An 11,683-nucleotide genomic window follows, 5' to 3' on the forward strand; every position below is an offset into this window, starting at 1 on the left:
AAGTGCAAAGTTACAACTGAACTTGGAGCAAACTACAATAACTAAATACTTTTAGGTTTTGTATATAGTCAGTCTAACATCACTGGTTATAACTGCCTACTTTATTTCACGGACTGGACTCACGGACTGGACTCGTGGACTGAGCTGGAAACAGCTTTTAAACTTATCCATATCTTGCAACACTGGAGACACCACTATCGAGCTACAACTGCTGCTGCCAGTTCTTCCTTACAAGTCATGGCACTATTGCATGCACTAATTAATTAGAATACACTTATGATACATGTGCACTAGCAGTGATACAGTGTTATAGAGGCTATTCTTGTAGTGTAGATGTTGTCCTTTGTTGCTTTAGCACTAGTGTTACAGCTGTAGAGATGAGCCAGTAATTATTCTTTTCAAAAGGTAGTTAGGCGGCACCACCAGGGACTATGCAAATAATCTGGCTCATCATTACAGCCCTAACACTAGTGTTAAGTACTAAAGCAAGAAAGGAAAACATATACACTACAACAATAGCCTCTGTCACGTTTTATCACTGTGAGTACACATGTATCGTAAGTGTATTCTAATTGATTAGTGCATGCGCTAGTGTCATCTGACTTGCAAGGAAGAGTGGTTCCAGCAGTTATAGCTCGATAGTGGTGTCTCCAGTGTTGCAAGAGATGGATAATACCAGGATTATTGTTTTAAAGCTGTTTCCAGCTTAGTCCACAAGTACAGTCTGCGAGTCCAGTCCGTGAGTCCAGTGCATGGAATAAAGTAGGCCGGTTATAACATTCAACATGTTCCAATAAAAATCTGTACAGAGTAGCCAAACACAATACAAATTTGAATGGCCAGTTTTAGACAGGTTATTTGTTGTAAAGCAGCCAACCCTCTATTAAGGCCAGAAAGTTCTCATCCAAGATTAGACGACAAGTCTCACTGTACTAGGATTGTGCCGGTCATGCCAGCAAAATAACCCTTTTCGTTTAAGGAATAGAATGTTGACTGCCGACATACTAAATCCATGATGTCACTTCCGGAGTGTGTTGTTGCTTTCAATGACCAATACATATTAACAGTGCTTATGCCACCTCATGTTGATAGAATATCCAAGGAAATAGATACTCTTATAGAGCAGTCAAGATTCTATTTTCTAAGAGCATAATGGGGTATACATAATTGGAGCATAATAAGGATAATTTAAGGGTCAGGTCTACACTGTTACTTCGTTTTATAACTTAAGGATAAAATGTCTATTAATATATCTGCAGGCACTGGCGCAACCTCTCATTGTTTCACTACTTTTTGCTATTCCCTAATCCCTAATTTGTTTACCTTTTTACAACATAATTATAACTAATGAAACAGCATATACCGCATCATAGCATGTTACTCATTACAGGTTCTGAGGAGGGAGTAAAGGTTGATGAAGTGAAGCAAGCTAGGGTATCACTAAACGCCATGAGGAGGCAGCACTTGGAGAAGGTACGCCAACAAGAAGAAGAGCAAGCACTACTGGCCAGGATGCAAATGGAGCAGAAGCTAGCACTCCTGAGACAGCAAAAGAATGAGCAGTTGACATTCCAAAGGGAACTGGAGAACAAGCATCGGGAAGAGATCGAGGAGCAAGCATCAAAGCAGTTAAAAGAAAGAATGGGGCCATGCATGCATGCCATGAAATTGAGTTTGCATCTGAATGAGTGCACCAACAATTAAAAACTGAAAAGATGAAGTAGCCATTACACTTCGCTTTCAGTAACGTTCTGCCTATTATACAAAAGGGACGTTCCCTTTCAATACAAATGGATGCAAAAATTTCTAAAAGTATAAGCTGTCGGTTATTGGTTGTTACAACACACATGGAACTTATTTGGAAAGCTGTTCACACTATGTGTAGTTAGAGATCAGTTTCACCTGTATTTGAATTAGAAAGTATACCTATAGCTTACCTACCTGTAAGTTTACTAGAAGGTTTGCAGAGTGCTCATTCTGGCTGCTTTCACCATAAAACTTCTGCTCAATTGAGTGGATGCACACACACAATATTCTCGAAACAATCACTAAAACCAGATGTGTGGCCTGCGAGGGCCAGCTACAGAGCACACACATGGTTAGTAAGTTGCAGTCACATGTACTGATACATGTAGCAAGCCTTGCTACCTTTTATCCCAGGATTATTTTTCGTAAATTTTGCTATGCCTGTGAAACAGTAAGTTTGCTCCAATAGTAATCGTTTAGAGAAATCAGTAGTTTACTAGTTTTCACAAAAAAAAATACGTAGCAATCTTCTTTACCACTATCCTTCTTCATACAAGAGAAACAAATCCATACACACATACTACACTGTACACACATAAAATTCTAATAAACTTTATCAAGTATATGCACTTAAATAATACAAGTATAAGGGAAAATTAGGAATTTTAGAGATCATAGGGAAACAAAGGAGGTCGCCTACACCTGCAGATACACCATTGGACATTTAATCCTTACTTCAGTCTATCCCCATGACTGAATTAGGGATTAAACATCCACTAGTATATCTGCAAGTGTAGTCAACCTCCCTTGTTTCCCTACTTTTTTTCTATAATCCCTAAATTGAATTTAAAAATTCTTTATTTGCAACACTGATAAACTCGCACATGCCACATCAAAAGAAAGAATGGCACCTGAGTAAATATTTCGTCCAAATGCACACCCCAACCATCATTTACTGACTCAAAAGTGAAATGCATGGCCATTATGCTTTGCTTCCAACTATGTTCAGTGTTACAAATGAAGAGAAGTGTAATACTGAAGGGCTTGGTTAACCTAACCAATACTGCCAAGGAACCAGGGTAAGCTGGTTTTGGTAGGGCTGAGCAATACTGCCATTTTAGTAATATGATCAATACTAAAGCAACTATTCACGATACACGATACTGAATAGTATTGCTCAGCATTCCTGCAGGAAGTCCATATAACTAGCCACTATCACCCTTGTTTACAATACTTATTGTAACACATGCTTTGAGGTTATGTTATGGTGTTCACACCTTAGCCAAGTACTAGCTACATAACAAATGGGGATTTTTCAATGACAGTAATGCACAGAAATGGTATCACAATGGTTAATATTGCAATATCGAGACTTTCAAAATATCACGATATATCACTAAAACGATAATATCGCTTAGCCCTAGTTTTTGGGTGATATGACATTTTTGGACAGAAATACCTCCTTGATCCCTACATTCACTATGCAACCATATTTAAACTGAGCGAGTGAAAACAGTCTTGTTAATAGCTGGGTTACTATAGTTCTCCAGTCCCTGGGTACACTGTTATTATCCACCCATTCTTTTAAATTTTCAAAGTAACTTACATTTTTTAGATGTTCTAATCTTATCAAGTGTTAACAGCTCAACATCAGCCATCACAGGTAGGATCCAACTATGGAGAAGAGAAAACATTACAATACAGTAGCATGGGGAGCCACAAGAAGACTAAAGATTATACATACAAACAGACAGAATTTTTGCAGTAAAACTTAACCAAATGCAGCAAGCAATCTCAGACTAGATGGTTACTAGTCAATTTGATGTCTAGTATAAGTGCCATATTTGCCTAACAGCTGCTATCTGGAATTCCTGCTGCTCAAAATCATTGCTCCTTGTACTGTAGCATGTACATATGTGTGCATGTATGTACATTCAGGATAGAAAAGTATACAAGCCATCAGTTTATTAATGGAGATGGCTTACATACATGTCTCCATACTGTACAAGTAACAGTAATGACAAATCAGAACTCTACCAACAGCAAGCAAACACACTTCATGTTTAAGTTGTTGTAGATATATACCATGTTTCATGTACACACATGCGACTATAATAATGTCAATTAAATGTACATAAGACTGTAAATTTTCTTTCAACTTGATATGACGTACCCAAATGTTTACACACTTCAACTTCACACAGCAGGAGGTTACACATAAAAGTACATGTTTAGGTTAGGCCATATTTTAGAATGTTGTAATGTTGTGTATCACATGAATATAAGAGTTAGTGCGTGGTTATCGGTGGTTGAATCTCTCTGCCATCCGGCAAACCAAGCTTGAAGTAGACAGCTCTCACTGTAGCCCCCTTCCTCCACCCCTACACTTTCTCTACTGCCTCCCTGTACATGTGAGGTATACGGTATGGCCGCTGACATATTGGTACTCCTCCCTTAGTGCACATGTGATGCTCACAAATGGAGGTTCTTCCACAATTCCCACTCATGAATGACTTGAATTCTTCAAGTAGCTCCAACAACTGACCTTTCTCCTCCTCAGACAACTAGGTAGGAAATTTACCACACTCACTTCTCAAAGAAAGAACAGCGTCCTCCCCATCGTCACTGTCAGTGTTGTCCCCACCAGCCATCCAGAAACATATAGTCTCCGGCGGATGCCACTTCTTCAACATGTTGATGTGGAACACAGCTCTCCTTTTCTTTTATCCGTCATGCGCACTTCGTAGTTCACTTCTCCTACCCTACGTAACACACAATATGGCCCTTGCCATTGAGCCAGCAACTTGTTACTACTGGCGGGTAATAACACTAACACTTCCTCATCAGGCTCTAACTCTCTCTCTAGCGTTTTGGTCAAATCATTTCTTTTGGCACTTCTATGCCACTTTCAAATTCTCATTCGCCATCTCTTCTAACTTCTCTCTCTCACCAACAGAATGTGCGGCAAAACACTCTCATCACTCTTCTTATCCGCTTACCACTCCTCTCTCAAGACATCAAGTGGTCCTTTCACCTCCCAACCATACAACAATTCAAATGGTGAAAATCTTGTGGTAAACAGAGGAACTTCACAATTGCAAACAATACATATGGCAACAGTCTATCCCAATCTTTTCCTCCTTACTGACTAATTTCCTCAACATTGCCTTTAGGGTCTTGTTGAACCTCTTCACTAAACTGTTGGTTTGTGAATGGTACGGTGATGCAATAAGTTGTAGAGCTTGAATCTGGTTAATGTGCAACAAGTTGTAGAGCTTTCAGCAACTGAGACATAAAGTTAGTGCCCTCATAAGATAAAATCTCCCTGGGGATGCCAACTCCAGAGAATTGCTGTATAAGATATTCAGCCACAGTGCCAGCATCAATGGAATGAAGGGGAATAGCCTCCAGGAACCTAGTTGCATAATCACATACGACCAATATGCATTGAATACCTCTCCTACTACGTGGAAAAATTAGGAATTTTAAGTTTGATTAGGGATCATGGCAAAAAAAGTAGGGAAACAAGGGAGGTTGCCTACACCTGCAGATATACTAGTGAACATTTAATCCCTAATTCAGTCTATACCAAGACCATGCAAGACTGAATTAGGGATTAAATGTTCACTAGTATATCTGCAGGTGTAGGCAACCTCCCTTGTTTCCCTACTTTTTTTTCTATGATCCCTAATCAAACTTAAAATTCCTAATTTTTCCTTAAACTTGTTTGTTTACTTTTTTTTGTAACATTATTATATATGACTGGAGAACCCACACATACTGCATCAAAAGAAAGGATAGTGCTAGAATTAAAGTTTTTATCTGAATGCGCAGCCCAGCTATTCGAAAGTGCAGTGGCCATTAAGCTTTGCTTTCAGCTATGTTCGGCCCATTACACAGTGCTACAGATGAAAAAACAGAAGTAGTGTCTCTGCAAACAATCCAGTCACCACGGAAAATACGGATGATTCCCGTTTACAAATGTACTGTAGGGAAGCCATGCATTGCACTACTGCAAATTGACACCTTTGGCTGACAGCAAAAAGAAATGGAACACAAAGGAGGACAAAGGTAAGTCCATGATGTGTGCATTGTACGTACTGCGGTATGCCAAAAGGCACATCTCGGGACAGAGCAACGTCAAACAATGAAAAAATCACGCCCATAGTCTCAGCCATTATCGAGTTACGCTTGCCTGAAGGCATCACACAGGCAAGTAGGCAGTTAGTCAGTAGAAAATTCCATTGAATAGATATACATCATTAATTTCGTAACAATTTATTGGAAGCCTTTAGAATTATACTGAAGGAACTTTTGGGCTTGGTTATACTTAACCAATACTGCCAAGGTGCCATGAAGGTATTGTGAGGCTGGTTTTAGGGTGATATTTTGGCCAGAAAAACCCAAATCTCCATGACCCTTAATATATAGTACTACCATACTGTATGATGTGGCTCAAAACTTCCTGAAATGAAAGTGTCTCGGTAGTTTATTTTTTGCTATCCATAAGCTTTAGGTAGGTCAAGCATAAAACTGTCATCTAAAGTTGTCCAAAATAGCTGCCACTATAGTCATTTATACTAACTGATCATGTGAGCTACCTGTATCAGTGTCAACTTTTTTGGATCAAGCATCAATAATCGTTTTGAATTGTATGATATCAGCTAGTGGTATTGATACTTTTGGTATCATATCACCCACCTCCAGTAGTCAAATGTCCATATTAAATGGATAGTCTCACGTAGACCAGACCGACTTTTTACCCTGCCAGGCCATACACAAAGAACTGGTCTGCGTGAGTATGTTATGGTTTAAGCGACAGTGGCCAGCTGTTTTAAACCTCGGCTTCTTAATGCAATGGCCTCAGCAATTTTCTGAAGGGTGTGACCGCTAAAATCCTGTTATGTGCATTTGATACAATAAAGTTGTGTGTACAGTAAGTACAAGTATTAGAAAATGGTTTGTGAGCAATGCTTTGAAGTTTGATTAAAATAGAAGTTTCTTATTCACGAAGAGAAGTCTCTTAGCAAGAGAGTGTCACTCCAATAGCCACTGTACTATAATCTGCAACCGTGGTCAAAGCGACTGATTAACAAACAAGGCCGATTTTACACAAAGGACAATGGTTAAGCTGTTTTCTCAGCATGGACAAAGTTTCATGAGTAGTAGTGTACGAGAATATAGTGGAAATAAACAGATTGATATAAAGACAAATTTTCGACGAAAGTCAATGATCAATATCGATCTTGACCTGCTTTGACCACAGTCACAGATCATAGAACAACAGTTATTGGAGTGACACCACTTGTCTTAGTACTAAGAGGCTGGTGGTTAACCACACCAGTTAATTAGTTAATATAGTTATCACTATGCACACAAAGAGTTTTGTAAACCAAGTGCGCACCCACAGTGGGAGCGCACCTGGTTTACTGAAATTGTTTTGGAAAAACATGTGTGTGTACCTATCTATCTACTTATCTATCTATGTTTGTCCCTACGCACCCACGTGAGCAAATCTTTTTAGTGGTAAAAGCAGTCAGCCTATGAAACTTAAACACTAAATGAACCACGTATTAAACTTGAGCATAGGCAAGGTTTGCACTGCGGCAGTTTCTTTTCACCCGTTTGAAATACAGGTGTAGCGACTCTCTACAAACTTCATGAACTATCTTCCCATTGGTCTTCATGTATTTAACTACCTAAAACCACTGTAACAGGCCTCTTAGGCTACTAGGAAATGTGTATCTCTTTGATTCGAAAAGGAGCGTGTCCCTATATACGCGTATGAAAATGAAGGGTAGCCTTGAGGTTTTGTAGAGAGAATTTGCAGGAAAAAACACTATAGACAAACTATAAAATGGTTGAGAAGATACTTCTGTGTGTAAAAAGTGGTTTGCTCAAAATGCACTTCCTTAGCAATCCATAGCAACGTAATTAGTGAATTACAAAATAATTCACCAATTACGAAATCCGAAATTACAAAACTACGCATTATTACAATAATATTTCCAGCTATATATCTAGAGCCTAGTTTTTGGAAGTAGCATAACATCAACTTGTTTTAGTCTTACTGGTGGTATATAGTTCAGTCATAACTACGTATGAGTGAGTTTTACCAGTAGTTTTTTTCTACTGGTTGCGAGGATACTTGTCTGGAATTACTTTCGCCAATTTTTTGACACCTTTCCGGATGAAATATTTGTTGATGCCAATGGTGGATCCAGGATGAGGCATTTGGGGCAAATGCTTCCCCTTCCTTGGGCAATGAATACTTCTTTTGATTGAAATATCAAGCTTTGTCAGGCCAAAATCAATTATATATTAACTAATGAAAATATGAATATTATTGCTATTTATTGCAAACTCACCTGAGACAAAAGTCAAATCAGCTGTCAAACTGTCACCCAGCACCTTCGTATGCACTAAATAGTTATTGTGCTGCTGGTCTTTAAGACTTTCATAGCCTTTTAAACAGCTTATTAAGACTTTATAGCCATCTGCAATGGAAAAACTCAACAGTGAGACACTACAGAGAGGTGATTGCTTGCTACTTCAAAAACACATTGCTTGCTGCTTCAAAAACCACACCAAAAGAATCTGCTCTCCCCAATCACCAACCCCTTCTGGGTATTTGTCCCGATTCACTTTAGTCAACGATTTTTGCTTAGGTTCCTTGGCTCATGGTAAACACCTCGTATAGGCTTTGTTTCCAGTGTCTAACTGGTAAAGCAGATAAAAACAAGGCAGATTACAGGATGTATATAGAGCCGGTAGGTGCTGCAGCTACTCACCTCCCTTAGTTTCTACCTTATAAACATCCGTGACTTCCATATATAACAAGATTGAAGAAGAAACCAAAACTGAATCCTACCCTGACCCTAAGGAACTACTTTTTGCGTCCCCTAAAGTTGAATGCTCGGGGCAACCTACTAGATGCATCCCCTAAAGTTGAATCGAGGGGTACGACACCTTCGCAAATCTGTACGTGATTTGAAACTTGATTTGTGATTTGAAATTGGATTTGTGATTTGAGATGTCACGCGTGATTGTCATAGTGTGATTTCTAAGGTTATCACTGGGTTCTGAAGGTCATTAGTTCATAATTAAGAACTAGTATTGTATCACTGTAAGCTTGTATTGTTTATAAATATGTTTTCGAGACTGGTTTTCAAGCAGCATTAGCTATTTGTGTGGGTGAATTGCTGGAGATTTTGATTTATGATTTGGTAGCTGAAGGGCGTACATGATTTGTAGAGGTGTCATACCCCCGAGTTGAATGCTCAGGGCAACCTACTAGACACGTGCCCTAAAGTCAAATGTTTGAGGCATATTGGATGCGTACCAACTGTAGCTCACCTTAGTCTCGCGTGGCCAGACTGCTTTTTTCCATGTATTGGGTGGGGAAAAGGGTCTGGTGCAACTCCAATAGTTGTTTACTTCTGAACCATCCCCAGACACTGGGAATGCTCATTGAATAACATTGGCTGCAAAGGAGGTGCCAATGACGTCAGTAAGTAAACTTGAGATGGTATCGATCTGTTTATCCTTTTAACGAATCTTAATTTGCTCCAACATCTCTTTTGTAGCATCTTGAAAGTTCATTCTCATCGTGAAACAAGACTCACAACTGGAGCAAGAGTGTACGAATACTTTATTGTTTTACTGACATCATGGCATCTCCTTTGCGGCCAATGTTATTCAATTAGCGTCCCCAGAGTCTGGGGACGGCTCAGAAGTAAACAGCTATTGGAGTTGTACCAGACCCTTTTTCCCCACCCAAAAAAGCGGTCTGGCCACTCGAGACTAAGCTCACCTAGATACACCTGGAATGTTTGATAGTCCAGTATACAGCGTATTCACGAAGAAATTACAAACGAGGCGCTTCAAATACGTGTGGTAAGAAGCCCAATGCTACAATACAAAAATATCATGTTTTCGTTCTTTCTACCAGACCTGGTACAGCAGCAGCAGCCAATTCGTGGCTATGTGATTATCACCAATGAATGGGTAATAGCATACTAGAAGTACAACTTCGTAGCTGGTCTACTTTCTGATATTGCAAGAGAACGCTCCATCTTTTCGCCCATGCATATCACGATATGGCAGGTACTTATGGCAGGTACTGCGGTGAATACAGAGATGCCAACCTCTGAACAATTTTAGGAGTGAGACATCAAACACTACCAGCAATGTGGACTAAATCCAAATGCAGCTCCAGGATTTTTCGTAGTGAAGACCAAAAAAAAAGGTCACTGCATGCATAAAGCACATAAATAAGCATAGGGCTAATTATGAAGCAGATCAGGCATGAGAACTAAGCTGAAAGAGTGAGAAACAGAGGGTTACGCGTGAGATTACTGGCCAAAGAGTGAGACTCACGCCTAATGTGTGAGAGTTGGCATGTCTGTGAATACTTCAAAAAGCAGACCAGCTACTCCATTGTGCTTCTAGTATGTCATTATCCATCAATAGACTGTTGCCATACTGCCACGAATTGGTTTTCTCTCTACCTATAGTGTCAACAAACTAAGGGCCAAAACTAAACAAGCTTTCCGTGCGTCTTCTCACCATCACAATTGCACTGGACAGCCACTTCATGGTAGTTTGGTAGTCGCCTATCAATGGAGAATAAAGTACTACAAGGATATGAGCGTAATTAGTACAGTTTCTGAAAAATGACCATGGAGCCCGCCAAGTCACTACACAAGATGAAGCGTTCCACTGCTATAGTATGTTCACGTTGAGCTGAATCCTCAAAAACATTTAATAACTCATGGATGCAATTACACATGATCTTGAAATTTGGCTCATTTGTAGTACTGCTTGACCCGCTAAAAATATTTCAAGATCTTTTTGTTTAAATGTTTGACATAATATTTACGGCCAATCAAAATTTTCACAATACATTTCCTATGGGGAAGCCATATAAGCACAGTGTCCATTACAGCCCTTTCCCGAACTTGTAATGGAGCCAAACTGTACGTGTCTGTTGTTGACACCTTTGCTGTTACCAATAATCATCTGGTTGGCTGAAATGTTAACTCTGTTGAGAAAAAATCCACTTTTTAATTTTTAGCTGTTTTTCAGGATTCAGCTCAACGTGAACATACTATAGTCTTGCGTGGCCAGACCGCTTTTTCTCGGCACGGTGCTTATCGATTGAATTATAAGCGCCTGCTCGAAAAAGGGTCTGGTGACAACCAACTCGTTCTTGTTACCTACATGTTTCTGTAGACAACAATTTGTGAACGGCAGCTGTATGGTGCGCTCGCTCCAGAAGTTGTAACTCCTGTGCGGCTGACAGGTGGCGTTGATGCCAATTTACGTAAGTCCAGGTGGCGCTGACAAATTAGGCCAGAACGTGTTGTCAGACCCTTTTTCGAGCAGGCGCTTATAATGCAATCGATAAGCGCCGTGCCAAGAAAAAGTGGTCTGGCCACGCGAGACTATTCCACTGCTACATCAGCAGTGTTGGGCAAGTTACTTTGTAAAAATAACTAATTACATATTACATGCAACTGAACTATTTAGTTACAGTTACATATTACCCATGAAATAAAGTAACTGTAATAATATTACATATTATATTACTTTGTGTCCACAGCCTTAAGCTGTCACGTGTGAAACTACCACCTTATCACGTGACATGATTGCGTTGTTGGACAATATGCAAATTTTGGTTATAAGTAAGAAGCTGGTGAATAAGCTTCATTCAGTAGGCTTCGTTACTTTGTTGTGGCTAGGCGTTACTCAGAGATAACTAACGAGATTAGTAACTTCGTTACTTGTAGTAATAATATTACGTAATATTTGACTCGTTACAGTAACTACATTACTTATGTAACGCGTTACATTTGTAAGTAAAGTAGCTTGCGTTATATTACCTGTTTTTTTATAGCGTATTTCGTTATATTACTTTGTTACCACAAAAGTAATA

This window comes from Dysidea avara, chromosome 2 (genome assembly GCF_963678975.1).
Source record: "Dysidea avara chromosome 2, odDysAvar1.4, whole genome shotgun sequence".
Lineage (NCBI taxonomy): Eukaryota > Metazoa > Porifera > Demospongiae > Dictyoceratida > Dysideidae > Dysidea > Dysidea avara.